The 18,096-nt window shown below is 51.8% G+C and overlaps 1 long non-coding RNA gene across 2 annotated transcripts in view; it reads left to right on the top strand.

The window, feature by feature from the left end:
• Positions 1-14,246, top strand: part of LOC140494369 (uncharacterized) — a 48,859-nt gene extending 34,613 nt beyond the window's left edge. For both annotated transcript variants that reach the window (XR_011963932.1, XR_011963931.1), the window contains exon 3: positions 13,968-14,246. This is a non-coding gene — a long non-coding RNA (uncharacterized lncRNA). The remainder of the gene's footprint in view (positions 1-13,967) is intronic.
• Positions 14,247-18,096: the final 3,850 nt, after the last annotated feature.

Here is an 18,096-nt window from a genome sequence, read left to right as displayed (position 1 = left end):
CTCATCTGGCCTCACAAATCTCCCTCTCACTGTCACCTCATCCAGCCTCACAAAACTCCCTCTCACCGTCACCTCATCCAGCCTCCCAACCCTCCCTATCACTGTCACCTCATCCAGCCTCACAACACTACCCACCACTGTCACTTCATTCAGCTTTACAACACTCCCTATCACTGTCACCTCATCCAGCCTCATAACACTCCCTATCTCCGTCACCTCAGCCAGCCGCACAAACCTCCCTATCTCTGTCACCTAAACGAGCCTCACAACACTCCTTATCACTGTCACCTCATCCAGCCCCACAACATTCCCAATCACTGTCACCTCATCCAGCCGCACAACATTCCCAATCACTGTCCCCTCATCCAGCCTCACATCACTCCCTATCACTGTCACCTCATCCAGCCGCACAACACTCCCTATCACTGTCACCTCATCCAGCCTCTCAACACTCCCTTTCTCTGCTATCACAAGTATCTCTATCTCTGATCTCCTCCAGCCTCGCAAATCTCTTTGGTGTGTGCCTTTCTCTAATTCCAGCCTTGAGGGTAGGCCATTTTTATTTCAGATTCCTGCACCCCGAGCTGCAAAGTTTCCTGCAAAATCTCTCTGGCTCATTTTCCTCGCATGAACCTTAACCAATCATGTATCATATCATATCAACTGTCTGACCTTGTTTCAAATATGGCTTATCATATTCCGATATTAGGTGTCTCAGAGGCCTCGAGGAGAGAATAAGGCTCTGTGGTCCATCGGGTCTGTGGTGTAAAGAAATCCTACCAGCTAACTATTCCACTCCCATTTTCCAGCACTTAGCCCATTGCCCTGTCAGCCTTGGCGTTGCAATTGCATTCCTAAATACATCTTAAATATTGTCGGGATTTCTGTGTCTCCCACCATTACAGGCAGTGAGGTTTAGTGCAACTGTTGCTCGATGATGACACCACCCACAGGAACACGTAGCAGCTGGGTCTGTGCAAACCAGAGGTCGCCCACACATTGGGAAGGATGGCAGGGTCCCTGAGAGGGGGCACAGAAGAATTACCAGGATGGTTCAATGAATGGGGAATTTTAGCTGCATGAATAGGGTTTTATCACATTAGTATTTCATGTGACATGGGTGTTGCTAATATACATCAAAATAGCCATCTGCAATAGATGGACACTCCTTCTCTCTCTCTCCTTGCCTGGGCTGGGGAAACCTTCAGATTAAACCACCAACAGACATCTCTCCCGAATGAGAGAGCAGCCCGGTGGTCTGTTGGACAATACTGACTTTATCTTTTACACAGTCAGTCCATCATTGTCACCCTGACCCCCTGACACTCATACCATCACTATCACCTTGACCCCCTCACACTCACCCCGTCACCGTCACATTGACCCCCTCACACTCACTCCGTCATCGTCACACTGACCCCCTCACACTCACTCCGTCACCATCACATTGACCCCCTCACACTCACTCCATCACCGTCACATTGACCCCCTCACACTCACTCCGTCACCGTCACACTGACCCCCTCACACTCCATCACCGTCACCCTGACCCCCTCACACTCACTCCGTCACCATCACATTGACCCTCTCACACTGACTCCATCACCGTCACATTGACCTCCTCACACTCACTCCGTCACCGTCACACTGACCCCCTCACACTCCATCACCGTCACATTGACCCCCTCACACTAACTCCATCACCATCACACTGACCCTCTCTCACTCGTAGCCCTACACACGGATGAAACAAAACGCCATTTCGACTGGGATAACACATATATCCTGGGACAGGCTAAGCAAAGACATGCCACAGAATTCCTAGAGGTCTGGCACTCCAAACACAATGCCATCAGCAAACACGTAGATCTTAATGCCATCTATCAACCTCTCAGAAAAGGAACAGGAAATGACATCACCACTAACTCCAGGAACCCCATCCAGGAGAAAGATATAAATTGAAAGCAGGAGACAACAGCTTCGCTTCACTTGGAGGTTGCCACTGATGATGTTACCTAGCCAGGTAACGAAACGTCTGGATATCAAACCTACAGCTCAGCGAGCAAACCTACACCCTAAACTCACTCCACCACCGTCATCCTGATGCCCTCACACTCACTCCATCACCGTCACCCTGAACCACTCACACTCACTCCATCAGCATCACACTCACCCCCTCAGACTCACTCCATCACCGTCACACTCACCCCCTCACACTCACTCCATCACCCTCACCCTGACTCCCTCACACTCACTCCATCACCACCACCCTGACTCCTCACACTCACTCCATCACCATCAACCTGAACCCCTCGCACTCACTCCATCACTGACACCCTGAACTCAAAATCACTCCATCACTGTCAACTTGACACCCTGATACTCACTCCATCACTGTTACCATAACCCCTGACACTCACCTCATCACCATCACCCTGACCCCTGACACTCACGCCATCAAAGTCACCCTGACCCCCTCACAGTCACTCCATCACCATCACCCTGATTCCCTTACACTCACTCCATCTCTGTCAACCTGCCCACTCACTATCACTCCATCACCGTCACACTGATCCTATTACACTCACTCCATCATTGACACCATGACCCACTCACACTCACTCTGTCACTGTCACACATGGACCCCCTCACACTCACTCCATCACCATCACCCTGACCCCCTCACACTGACTCCATCACCGTCACCCTGACCCCTTCACAATCACTCCATCACAGTCTCACTGGCCCGCTCACACTCAGTCCATCTCCCTCACCCTGACCACCTCACACTCACTCCATCACCGTCACCACAACGGACTCATACTCTCTTCATCACCGTCAGCCTCAACCCTTCACACTCTCTCCATCACACTCACCCTGACCCCCTCACATTCACTCCATCACACTCACCCTGACCCCCTCACATTCACTCCATCGCACTCACCCTGACCCCCTCACATTCACTCCATCACCATCACCCTGACCCCCTCGCACTCACTCCATCACCATCACCCTGACCCCCTCACACTCACTCCATTACAGTCTCCATGACCCCCTCACATTCACACCACCACCGTCAACCTGACCTCCTCAGACTCTCTCTGTCAACGTCACCCTGACCCCCTTAAAGTCACTTCATCACCGTCACCCTGACCCTCTCACACTCACTCCATCACCGTCAGACTGATCCCCTCATTCTCACTCCATCACCGTCGCCCTGACCCCCTCACACTCACTCCAACGCCGTCACCACAATGCGCCCATACTCACTCCATCACTGTCAACCTGGACCCCTCACACTCACTTCATCTCAAACACCCTGTACCTCTCACACTCACTCCACCACCGTCATCATGAACCACCTCACAGTCACTCCATCACCGTCACCCTGACCACTGACACTCATCCCATCACTGTCACATTGACCCCATCACACTCACTCCATCAACGTCACTCTGACCCCCTCAAACTCACTCCACCACCCACGCTTGAAACTCTCACACTCATTCCATCACGGTCACCCTGAACCCCTCACACTCACTCCATGACCATCACACTGAACCTCTCACATTCCCTCCGTCACTCTCACGCTGATCATCTCACACTCACTCCATCACCATCACCCTGATTCTCTTACACTCACTCCTTCACTGTCAACCTGCCCACTCACTATCACTCCATCGCCGTCACACTGATCATATTGCACTCACTCCATCATTGACACCCTGACCCCTCGCACTCACTCCGTCACTGTCACCCTGACCCCCTCACTCTCACTCCATCACAATCACCCTGACTCCCTCACACTCACTACATCTCCCTCACCCTGACCTCGTCACTCTCACGACATCACCACCAACCTGACCCCCTTACACTCACTCCATCACAGCCTTCCTGACGCCCTCACACTCACCCTATCACTCTCACCCTGACCCATTCACTCTCACTCCGTCGCCATCACACTGACCCACTCATACTCTCTCCATCATGGTCACACTGACCCCCTCACACTCACTCCGTCACCGTCACATTGACCACCTCACACTCACTCCGTCACCGTCACACTGATCCCCTCACACTCACTCCGTCACCTTCACACTGACCCCCTCACACTCCATCACCATCACCCTGACCCCCTCACACTCCATCACCGTCACCCTGACCCCCTCACACTAACTCCATCATCGTCACACTGACCCTCTATCAATCGTAGTCCTACACACGGATGAAAAAAAACCCGCCATTTCGACTGGGATAACACATCTATCCTGGGACAGGCTAAGCAAAGACATGCCACAGAATTCCTAGAGGTCTGGCACTCCAAACACAATGCCATCAACAAACACGTAGATCTTGATGCCATCTATCAACCCCTCCGAAAAGGAACAGGAAATGACATCACCACAAACTCCAGGAAACCCATCCAGGAGAAAGATATAAATTGAAAGCAGGAGACAACAGCTTCGCTTCACTAGGAGGTTGCCACTGATGATGTTACCTAGCCAGGTAACGAAGCGTCTGGATATCAAACCTACAGCTCAACGAGCAAAACTACACCCTAAACTCACTCCACCACCGTCACCCTGACGCCCTCACACTCACTCCATCACCGTCACCCTGAACCACTCACACTCACTCCATCAGCATCACACTCACCCCCTCAGACTCACTCCATCACCGTCACACTCACACCCTCACACTCACTCCATCACCGTCACACTCACACCCTCACACTCACTCCATCACCGCCACCCTGACCCCTGACACTCACCTCATCACCATCACCCTGACCCCTGACACTCACTCCATCACCATCACCCTGATTCCCTTACACTCACTCCATCACTGTCAACCTGCCCACTCACTATCACTCCATCACCGTCACACTGATCCTATTACGCTCACTCCATCATTGACACCATGACCCACTCACACTCACTCTGTCACTGTCACACATGGACCCCCTCACACTCACTCCATCACCATCACCCTGACCCCCTCACACTCACTCAGTCACCGTCACCCTGACCCCCTCACACTCACTCCATCACAGTCTCACTGGCCTGCTCCAGTGAGACTCAGTCCATCTCCCTCACCCTGACCACCTCACACTCACTCCATCACCGTCACCACAACGGACTCATACTCTCTTCATCACTGACAGCCTGAACCCTTCACACTCTCTCCATCACACTCACCCTGACCCCCTCACATTCACTCCATCACACTCACCCTGACCCCCTCACATTCACTCCATCACCATCACCCTGACCCCCTCGCACTCACTCCATCACCATCACCCTGACCCCCTCACACTCACTCCATTACAGTCTCCATGACCCCCTCACATTCACACCACCACCGTCAACCTGACCTCCTCAGACTCTCTCTGTCAACGTCATCCTGACCCCCTTAAAGTCACTTCATCACCGTCACCCTGACCCTCTCACACTCACTCCATCACCGTCAGACTGATCCCCTCATTCTCACTCCATCACCGTCGCCCTGACCCCCTCACACTCACTCCAACGCCGTCACCACAATGCGCCCATACTCACTCCATCACTGTCAACCTGGACCCCTCACACTCACTCCATCTCAAACACCCTGTACCTCTCACACTCACTCCATCACCGTCATCATGAACCACCTCACAATCACTCCATCACCATCACCCTGACCACTGACACTCCTCCCATCATTGTCACACTGACCCCATCACACTCACTCCATCACCATCACTCTGACCCCCTCAAACTCACTCCACCACCGTCGCTTGAAACTCTCACACTCACTCCATCACCATCACCCTGGACCCCTCACACTCACTCCATCCACCATCACACTGACCCTCTCACACTCACTTCAACACCGTCACACTGATTCTCTTACACTCACTCCTTCACTGTCAACCTGCCCACTCACTATCACTCCATCGCCGTCACACTGATCCTATTGCACTCACTCCATCATTGACACCCTGACCCCTCGCACTCACTCCGTCACTGTCACCCTGACCCCCTCACTCTCACTCCATCACAATCACCCTGACCCCCTTACACTCACTCCATCACCGTCACCCCGACTCCATCACAGTCAAACCATCTCTGTCACACTCTATATTTCACACTCACTCCATCGCTAACCACCTGACTCCCTCACACTCACTCCATCACCATCAACCTGACCCCCTCACACTCACTCCATCACAGTCTCCCTGACTCGCTCACACTCATTCCATCTCCCTCACCCTGACCCCGTCACTCTCACTCCATCACTGTCACCCTGACCCCCTCACACTCACTGCATCACCGTCACCCTGACCCCCTCACACTCACTCCATCACTGTCACCCCGACTCCGTCACACACTCCTTCTCAGTCTTCCTGAACACCTCACACTCACACGATCACCGTACACCTGACCCCCTCACACTCACTCCATCACTGTCACCCTGACCCCCTCACACTCACTCCGTCACCGTCACCCTGACCCCCTCACTCTCACTCCATCTCCGTCACCCTGACTCCCTCACACTCACTACATCTCCCTCACCCTGTCTCTGTCACTCTCACTACATCACCAAAAACCTGACCCCCTCACACTCACTCCATCACTCTCACACTGACCCATTCACTCTCACTCCATCACCGTCACACTGACCCACTCATACTCTCTCCATCACCGTCACACGGACCTGCCACACTCACTCCATTACTGTCACCCTGACCCACTCACACTCACTCCATCTCCCTCATCCTGACCCCCTCACTCTCACTCCATCACTGTCACCCTGAACCCCTCACACTCACTCCATCAACGTCACCCCGACTCCATCACACTCACTCCTTCTCAGTCTTCCTGAACACCTCACACTCACACGATCACCGTCAACCTGACCCCCTCACACTCACTCCATCACTGTCACCCTGACCCCCTCACACTCACTTCGTTACTGTCCCCGACCCCCTCACACTCACTCCATCTCCGTCACCCTGACTCCCTCACACTCACTACATCTCCCTCAACCTGACTCTGTCACTCTCACTACATCACCCTCACCCTGACCCCTCACACTCACTCCATCACCCTCACCCTGAACCCCCTCATTCTCACTCCATCACCATCACCCTGACCCCCTCACTCTCACTCCATCACCGTCACACTGACCCACTCATACTCTCTCCACCACCGTCACACTGCCCTGCCACACTCACTCCATCACTGTCACCCTGACCCACTCACACTCACTCCATCACCCTCATCCTGACCCCATCACTCTCACTCCATCACTGTCACCCTGACCCCCTCACACTCACTCCATCACCGTCACCCTGACCCCCTCACACTCTCTCCATCACCGTCACCCCGACTCCGTCACACACTCCTTCTCAGTCTTCCTGAACACCTCACACTCGCACGATCACCGTCCACCTGACCCCCTCACACTCACTCCATCACTGTCACCCTGACCCACTCACAATCACTCCATCACCCTCATCCTGACCCCATCACTCTCACTCCATCACTGTCACCCTGACCCCCTCACACTCACTCCATCACCGTCACCCTGAACCCCTCACACTCACTCCATCACCGTCACCCCGACTCCGTCACACACTCCTTCTCAGTCTTCCTGAACACCTCACACTCACAGGATCACCGTCCACCTGACCCCGTCACTCTCACTCCATCTCCGTCACCCTGACTCCCTCACACTCACTACATCTCCCTCACCCTGTCTCCGTCACTCAGTACATCACCAAAAACCTGACCCCCTCACACTCACTCCATCACTCTCACACTGACCCATTCACTCTCACTCCATCACCGTCACACTGACCCACTCATACTCTCTCCATCACCGTCACACTGACCTGCCACACTCACTCCATCACAGTCATCCTGACCCACTCACACTCACTCACCGTGGGCGGCACGGTGGTACAGTGGTTAGCACTGCTGCCTCACAGCGCCTGAGACCCGGGTTCAATTCCCGCCTCAGGCGACTGACTGTGTGGAGTTTGCACGTTCTCCCCGTGTCTGCGTGGGTTTCCTCCGGGTGCTCCGGTTTCCTCCCACAGTCCAAAGATGTGCAGGCCAGGTGAATTGGCCATGCTAAATTGCCCATAGTGTTAGGGCAATGTAAATGTAGATGTAGGGGTATGGGTGGGTTACGCTTCGGCGGGGCGGTGTGGACTTGTTGGGCCGAAGGGCCTGTTTCCACACTGTAAGTAATCTAATCTAATCAACTCCATCACCGTCAACCTGACCCCATCACTCTCACTCCATCACTGTCACCCTGACCCCCTCACTCTCACTCCATCACTGTAACCTTGACACCCTCACTCTCACTCCATCACAGTGACACTGACCCCCTCACACTCACTTCATCACCGTCATACTCACCCTCTCACACTCACTCCATCACAGTCTTCCTGACCCACTCACATTCACTCCACCAGCCTCAGCCTGATACCTTCACACTCAATTCGTCACCGTCACCCTGACCCCCTCACACTCACTTCGTCACCTTCACACTGGACCCCTCGCACTCAATCCATCACTGTCACACTGACCCACTCACACTCACTCCATCACTGTCACCCTGATCCCCTGACACTCATTCCATCACTCTCACCCGAGGCCTCACACTCACTCCATCACAGTGACACTGACCCCCTCACACTCACTCCATCGCAGTCTTCCTGACCCCCTCACACTCACTCCATCACAGTCTTCCAGACCCACTCACATTCACTCCACCAGCCTCAGCCTGATACCTTCACACTCAATTCGTCACCGTCACCCTGACCCCCTCACACTCACTCCGTCACCGTCACACTGACCCCCTCCCACTCACTCCATCTCCGTCACCCTGATCCCCTCACATTCACTCCGTCACCATCACCCTGACCCACTCACACTCACTCCGTCACCATCACCCTGACCCACTCACACTCACTCCATCACTGTCACACTGACCCCCTCACAATCACTCCATCACCGTCACACTGATCCCCTCACACTCACTCCATCACACTCACCCTGACCCCCTCGCACCCACTCCATCAGCATCAACCTGACCCCATCACACTCACTCCATCACAGTCTCCATGAACTCCACACATTCACACCACCACCAGCGCTCTGAAACTCTCACACTCACTCCGTCACCATCACCCTGACCCAATCACACTCACTCTATCACTGTCACACTGACCCCCACACATTCACTTCATCACCATCACCCTGGACCCCTCACACTGTCTCCATCTCTGACACCCTGAACCCCTCACACTCACTCCATCACCATCACACTGACCCCCTCACACTCACTCCATCACCATCACCCTGAACCCCTCACACTCACTCCATCACCATCACACTGACCCCCTCACACTCACTCCATTCACCATCACACTGACCCTCTCACACTCACTTCAACACCGTCACCCTGATCCTATTGCACTCACTCCATCATTGACACTCTGACTCCTTCACACTCACTCCATCACTCTCACCCTGACCCCCTCACACTCACTCCATGACCGTCACCCCGACTCCGTCACACTCACAGGATCACCGTTAACCTGACCCCCTCACACTCACACGATCACCGTCAACCTGACCCCCTCATTCTCACTCCATCACCATCACCCTGACCCCCTCACTCTCACTCCATCACCGTCACACTGACCCACTCATACTCTCTCCACCACCGTCACACTGCCCTGCCACACTCACTCCATCACTGTCACCCTGACCCACTCACACTCACTCCATCACCCTCATCCTGACCCCATCACTCTCACTCCATCACTGTCACCCTGACCCCCTCACACTCACTCCATCACCGTCACCCTGACCCCCTCACACTCTCTCCATCACCGTCACCCCGACTCCGTCACACACTCCTTCTCAGTCTTCCTGAACACCTCACACTCGCACGATCACCGTCCACCTGACCCCCTCACACTCACTCCATCACTGTCACCCTGACCCACTCACAATCACTCCATCACCCTCATCCTGACCCCATCACTCTCACTCCATCACTGTCACCCTGACCCCCTCACACTCACTCCATCACCGTCACCCTGAACCCCTCACACTCACTCCATCACCGTCACCCCGACTCCGTCACACACTCCTTCTCAGTCTTCCTGAACACCTCACACTCACAGGATCACCGTCCACCTGACCCCGTCACTCTCACTCCATCTCCGTCACCCTGACTCCCTCACACTCACTACATCTCCCTCACCCTGTCTCCGTCACTCAGTACATCACCAAAAACCTGACCCCCTCACACTCACTCCATCACTCTCACACTGACCCATTCACTCTCACTCCATCACCGTCACACTGACCCACTCATACTCTCTCCATCACCGTCACACTGACCTGCCACACTCACTCCATCACAGTCATCCTGACCCACTCACACTCACTCACCGTGGGCGGCACGGTGGTACAGTGGTTAGCACTGCTGCCTCACAGCGCCTGAGACCCGGGTTCAATTCCCGCCTCAGGCGACTGACTGTGTGGAGTTTGCACGTTCTCCCCGTGTCTGCGTGGGTTTCCTCCGGGTGCTCCGGTTTCCTCCCACAGTCCAAAGATGTGCAGGCCAGGTGAATTGGCCATGCTAAATTGCCCATAGTGTTAGGGCAATGTAAATGTAGATGTAGGGGTATGGGTGGGTTACGCTTCGGCGGGGCGGTGTGGACTTGTTGGGCCGAAGGGCCTGTTTCCACACTGTAAGTAATCTAATCTAATCAACTCCATCACCGTCAACCTGACCCCATCACTCTCACTCCATCACTGTCACCCTGACCCCCTCACTCTCACTCCATCACTGTAACCTTGACACCCTCACTCTCACTCCATCACAGTGACACTGACCCCCTCACACTCACTTCATCACCGTCATACTCACCCTCTCACACTCACTCCATCACAGTCTTCCTGACCCACTCACATTCACTCCACCAGCCTCAGCCTGATACCTTCACACTCAATTCGTCACCGTCACCCTGACCCCCTCACACTCACTTCGTCACCTTCACACTGGACCCCTCGCACTCAATCCATCACTGTCACACTGACCCACTCACACTCACTCCATCACTGTCACCCTGATCCCCTGACACTCATTCCATCACTCTCACCCGAGGCCTCACACTCACTCCATCACAGTGACACTGACCCCCTCACACTCACTCCATCGCAGTCTTCCTGACCCCCTCACACTCACTCCATCACAGTCTTCCAGACCCACTCACATTCACTCCACCAGCCTCAGCCTGATACCTTCACACTCAATTCGTCACCGTCACCCTGACCCCCTCACACTCACTCCGTCACCGTCACACTGACCCCCTCCCACTCACTCCATCTCCGTCACCCTGATCCCCTCACATTCACTCCGTCACCATCACCCTGACCCACTCACACTCACTCCGTCACCATCACCCTGACCCACTCACACTCACTCCATCACTGTCACACTGACCCCCTCACAATCACTCCATCACCGTCACACTGATCCCCTCACACTCACTCCATCACACTCACCCTGACCCCCTCGCACCCACTCCATCAGCATCAACCTGACCCCATCACACTCACTCCATCACAGTCTCCATGAACTCCACACATTCACACCACCACCAGCGCTCTGAAACTCTCACACTCACTCCGTCACCATCACCCTGACCCAATCACACTCACTCTATCACTGTCACACTGACCCCCACACATTCACTTCATCACCATCACCCTGGACCCCTCACACTGTCTCCATCTCTGACACCCTGAACCCCTCACACTCACTCCATCACCATCACACTGACCCCCTCACACTCACTCCATCACCATCACCCTGAACCCCTCACACTCACTCCATCACCATCACACTGACCCCCTCACACTCACTCCATTCACCATCACACTGACCCTCTCACACTCACTTCAACACCGTCACCCTGATCCTATTGCACTCACTCCATCATTGACACTCTGACTCCTTCACACTCACTCCATCACTCTCACCCTGACCCCCTCACACTCACTCCATGACCGTCACCCCGACTCCGTCACACTCACAGGATCACCGTTAACCTGACCCCCTCACACTCACACGATCACCGTCAACCTGACCCCCTCACACTCACTCCATTACTGTCACCCTGACCCCCTCACACTCACTCCGTCATCGTCACCCTGACCCCCTCACACTCACTCCATCTCCGTCACTCTGACCCCCTCACACTCACTACATCTCCCTCACCATCACCCCATCACTTTCACTACATCAACACCAACCTGACCCTGTCACTCTCACTCCATCACTGTCACCCTGAACCCCTCACACTCACTCCATCACTGTTACTGTGACGCCTCACACTCACCCCATCACTCTCACCCTGACCCATTCACTCTCACTCCATCACCATCACACTGACCCACTCATACTCTCTCCATCACTGTCACACTGATCTGCCACACTCACTCCATCACCGTCACCCTGACCCACTCACACTCACTCCATCACCCTCATCCTGACCCCGTCACTCTCACTCCATCACAGTTTCCCTGACCCGTTCACTCCCACGCCAACGCCGTCACCATGACGCGCTCATAATCACTCCATCACTGTCAACCGGACCCCCTCACACTCACTCCATTTCCCTCACCATGACCCCCTCACACACACTCCATCACCCTCACCCGAGGCCTCACACTAACTCCAACACCCTCACCCTGACCCCTCACACTCACTCCATCACCTTCACCCTGACCCCCTCACTCTCACTCCATCACTGTCACCCTGACCCCCTCACTCTCACTCCATCACCGTCACCCCGACTCCGTCACACTCACTCATTCTCAGTCTTCCTGAACACCTCGCACTCACACGATCACCGTCAACCTGACCCCCTCACACTCACTCCATCACTGTCACCCTGACCCCCTCACACTCACTCCTTCACTGTCACCCTGACCCCCTCACACTCACTCCATCTCCGTCACCCTGACCCCCTCACACTCACTGCATCACCTTCACCCTGAACCCGTCACTCGCGCTCCATCACCATCACCCTGGTCCCCTCACATTCACTCGATCACCGTCACACCAACTCCGTCACACTCACTTCTTCTCAGTCTTCCTGAACACCTCACACTCACACGATCACCGTCAACCTGACCCCCTCACACTTACTCCATCACTGTCACACTGACTCCCTCACACTCACTCCATCTCCCTCACCCTGACCCCGTCACTCTCAGTCCATCCCCGTCACCCTGGCCCACGCACACTCACTCCATCACTGTCACCCTGACCCCCTCACAGTCAAATCATCTCTGTCACACTCTATATTTCACACTCACTCCATCGCGGACCACCTGACTCCCTCACACTCACTCCATCACCGTCAACCTGACCCCCTCACGCTCACTCCATCACTGTCACCCTGACCCCCTCACACTCACTCCATCACTGTCACCCTGACCCCCTCACACTCACTCCATCACCGTCACCCCAACTCCGTCACACACTCCTTCTCAGTCTTCCTGAACACCTCACACTCACACGATCACCGTCCACCTGACCCCCTTACACTCACTCCATCACTGTCACCCTGACCCTCTCACACTCACTCCATCTCCGTCACCCTGACCCCCTCACACTCACTCCATCACTGTCACCCTGACCCCCTCACTCTCACTCCATCACTCCAACACGTCACCATGTTTTGTTAGTGTCAAAACGGGTGATGCGTCAGTGCTTCGATAAATCAGTGGTTCGAAACCTGGTTTTGTAAACCCGGGGTTGTAACCTCGATTCGCACGTTGGCCTTGCATAATTTTCTTGCAACTATTGCAGCAAGCATCGGAAGGTGCGTTCTCTATGTTGTTAGGGATTATTTTTGAATCAACAGCTGCAAGTTATTTTTTACGCAGACCAGTCTGCATCTGTTTCAGTTTGGAAGTCCACATCCGTATTTTTCGTTCGAGAAACATGAGGATGACAAGCTTCTGATGTGAGGGATGACTTCGTTTGGCAGGAAGAACAACGTGACTCAGTAGAAGCAGAAAAGTAACGGTGACACAGTGGGGGACGAATACGTACAGGGTTGCGACTGAATGCTTCCGTTCCTTATGAAGAGACAGAAATCTGTTGGAATCCAAATTAAACAGGTGGGAGGCTGGAAGAGCATAGCCAGCCAGGCTGCCTCAGAGGTGGAGAACTCAAAGTTTAGCAGGTACAAATTATTAACGATTGGGGCAGTCCTCGAAGGACAGCCTCCTGCCTGTTTACCCCTCTGCTTATGTAAATAGAATCGGGTTTTAAAACTAGTACTGAAGAAAGAAGAGGCCAAACGGTTCAATTCCTCATTTTATGGAAGTTGGGCTCTCCTGAGGCCTTTGTCACTCTCAAAAGATGTGTCTGTATTTTTCCCTCTACGGCTCAAAATGAGGTTCATTTCTACAGCAGGTCATGAACAAAGTTGAACGGTATCTGACTCAGTGTCATTTGCTGGTTCATGTGAGATTAAAATTTTGCAGGGAATTTCTCATTCAGATGAACACTTCAGCCGTCAGGCTGTGGGCCAACTAGTGGAAACTGGAAACGAGAATAGATGGATGTTTGATGACCGGCACTGATATCATGTATTATTCTGTGCTGTAAAAGCACGGTGTCACGAACATTCTTTTTTTGGAAGTAATTTCTCATCGCAGGAAAAGAAAGCTATGCTGTTAAGTGAAGACACAATTGCACATGCTGTCCTTCCTGGTCGACTGGTGGTTGTGATGCAGCTCTTTCACCGCTGTCGTTTGGGTTAATTTCTTGCTCAGGGAATCAAGATTTATTGATCCTGATAAGGGCAACAACAAAAGTAGAGCATCTTTGACAGGAATCGAATTTCAAACGTGTCTGCATGTTTCTTGCAATATTGTACAGGGCCGCATGGTGGCTCACTGATTATCACTGCTGCCTCACAGCGCCAGAGATATGATTTGCTTATAACTAGGTTAACTGTCAGTAATTTAACCTAATCAGGAGCAAATCAAGAGAAAAATCTGTAAGGAATTGTTCTGTGAGGGTTAATCCTTGGAGGATTGGTGTGCATTTGTTGTATTGAACAGCCAGTTTCTGAACTGTAGGCATTCTATGATCCCTCACTGTGTTGCTTTCGCACATGTTCAGAAAGGGGAGAAAAGTGAGGAAAAAGAGTCATTCTCAGTCAGGGATTGATCCATTATGCGACAATCAACTGATTCACTTTTGATTGAATTAGCTCCCATTATCCAGACATTGGTAATGGCAGTATACAGCATTAGACCGGTTTCCATGTGTTGCATTGGACCGAGCATCCTTTTTGACTTGGTCTATACTGGGATATAACGAGATGATAAAAGTCATGGATGGCGGTGACTGGAATGGAAAGACGTCAGGAAGAATGGACTGCGTTTACTTGGAAACAATAAAATGGAAAGGAAGCCAATGATGCAATGGGGGATAATGCCATTTGAAAAGAAAAGGCGGGGCTTCATGGGATGATGGAAAAGACGAATAGACCATGTGGCGTGACACCAGGTAAAACTGAGTTGTGTCCATATGTAAGGTTTCCAGGTGATGTGAATTTGGTGAGAGGAAACAGAAGGGAAATTCCCTCATTCGGATGGATCTATATCTAGAGTTTAGAACTTCAAAACCAGCGATAAATGATAAAGGGAAGTTTGGAGCACGTTTTCTTTTTCCTTCGACAGCTGTTGAACTCAAAAATGATTCCTTTTTCTCAGGAAAAATATTCAGAATCTCATTCTAAAATATTTGTAAAGATGCGTGCAGGCACACAAGGATTGAATTTCACCGGGACAGGGAGTCTGCGCGGCCAGGATGGGTACGCGTGAGGTGCACATTCTATAACTGGGAAACGTTAATTGGAAAGAAACCTCATAAAACCTGCAACTGAGTACGACTAAGTATAGAATGAGCTGATTGTGAGGACAGGCTTGGCAGCTTGTTTTACGTGAACTTCAGTGAGTTGTTAAAGAGCTGAGCTGTTTTTGTTATCTCAGCGTTCAAGGGAAGCCGATTAGCTCAGTCCGCTACATAACTGGTTTATGATATAAAGTGATGCCAACAGTGTGGGATTAATTCTCGCAATGCCTCAGCATACCGTTAGGCTCCTGGTTGACCGACTCAGCTAATACTGTAGACTATAGCGATGTTCAAAATGAAACTCTCCTTTCGTGAGTTGGAACTGACCTGCCGATGTATTGCACCTTTTTTCTTTCATCTGTTGCATTGCAAAATTTAGGTGCAATCACATAGAATGGAGTGAATCCATTTGCTGCTCACTCATCTCCCCCAAGAATATCCAGTGACAAGACACGAAAAATATTCCTGTTGGTATTCTGTAATCTTCATACCAGTACTTAAAAACATCTTTGTCATTTCTATTCCAGTTTTTCTGATAACAGGCAAAATGTCCACTGAGATAAACCTAATAATTTTGGGATTGCTTTAATGGACTGTGCGAGTTTGCAGCAATGTCAGTAATATGAAACGAGATAAACATCCTTTCCAGAATTGAACACAGCGCAGGCTCAGCGACACGAGAAACGTCATCGACTTTAAAAAATCACCTCTGTATCTCTATTGAGTGATGGATATTCACTCAGTGGGTCTTTCTGGCTGGTCTGAAGTAACTTAGGTATTTTCCAAGGACAGAACACTCCACAAAGTCATATTTTTTAGAATAAATGCTGTTTTACTCAACGTTCTTTTGCAACTTTTAAGTATATATACACATACATACATGCGGTTCACATATATATCTGTACATATATAAATGGAAATATTTATTATGTATGCGCACATATATATGTGTGTGTATGTGAATTCAGAACATTAGGAATGGATAATCGGCCATTTGAATATCCTTCCTGTAGAATGTGAGAGATAAGAGTTTTCAGTAATGCCCCCGACATTTGAATCAGCGGGAAGTGCACCCAACTCCATTTCCTTGGCAACTGCGTTGGGAGCTGGACATTGGCTCTTTCGGGAGTCTGAAGTGAGCTGGGAATTTGTCTTGCAAACGTTTCGTCCCCTGTCGAGGTGACATCCTCAGTGCTTGGGAGCCTCCTGTGAAGCGCTTCTGTGCTGTTTCCTCCAGCATTTATAGTGGCCGGTCTCGGCCACTTCCAGTTGTCAGTTCCAGCTGTCCGCTGTAATGGCCGGTATATTGGGTCCAGGTCAATGTGCTTGTTGATAGAGTCTGTGGATGAGTGTCATGCCTCAACGAATTCCCTTGCTGTTCTCTGTTTGGCTTGCCCTATAATGGTAGTGTTGTCCCAGTCGAATTCATGTTGCTTGTCATCTGTGTGTGTGGCTACTAAAGGTCGTCTCGTTTCGTGTCTAGTTGGTGTTCATGGATACGGATCGTTAGCTGTCTTCCTGTTTGTCTTATGTAGTGTTTTGTGCAGTCCTTGCTTGGGATTTTGTATACTACATTGGTTTTGCTCATGTTGAGTATCGGGTCCTTCGTCCTGGTGAGTTGTTGTCTGAGAGTGGCTGTTGGTTTGTGTGCTGTTAGGAGTCCTAGTGGTCGCATTAGTCTGGCTATCAGTTCGGAAATGCTCCTGATGTATGGTAGTGTGGCTAGTCCTTTGGGTTGCGGCATGTCCTCGTTCCGTTGTCTTTCCCTTAGCCATCTGTTGATGAAATTGCGAGGGTATCCAATACACACAACGAAGAGAAAAAAATAGCCAGACTAACACACAACGAAGAGGACATCACAACACACACCTGGGTTAATACCCTCTCCCACAGACAGCTCACAGACACGGAAAGAACAATACTGGCCAAGGGACTCAACTACAACCACAGGGAAGCCAAGACAGCAGAATTCCTTGCTGCACTAGAATGCACACTCAGGAACAATGAACTGACAGAAGAGACACAACAAACAGTGAGACAAAGTATCGTACCGCTGATAACAAGAAAACTACAAACACATAACCTCAACACCAAGGCGAGGGAAGCACTAAAATCACTAAGAAACGGTAAGAACATAATCAT

This window comes from Chiloscyllium punctatum, chromosome 24 (assembly GCF_047496795.1).
Source record: "Chiloscyllium punctatum isolate Juve2018m chromosome 24, sChiPun1.3, whole genome shotgun sequence".
Taxonomy (NCBI): Eukaryota; Metazoa; Chordata; class Chondrichthyes; order Orectolobiformes; family Hemiscylliidae; genus Chiloscyllium; species Chiloscyllium punctatum.
Note: the sequence above shows the minus strand (reverse complement) of the source record. Positions and strands in the feature narration are given on the sequence as shown.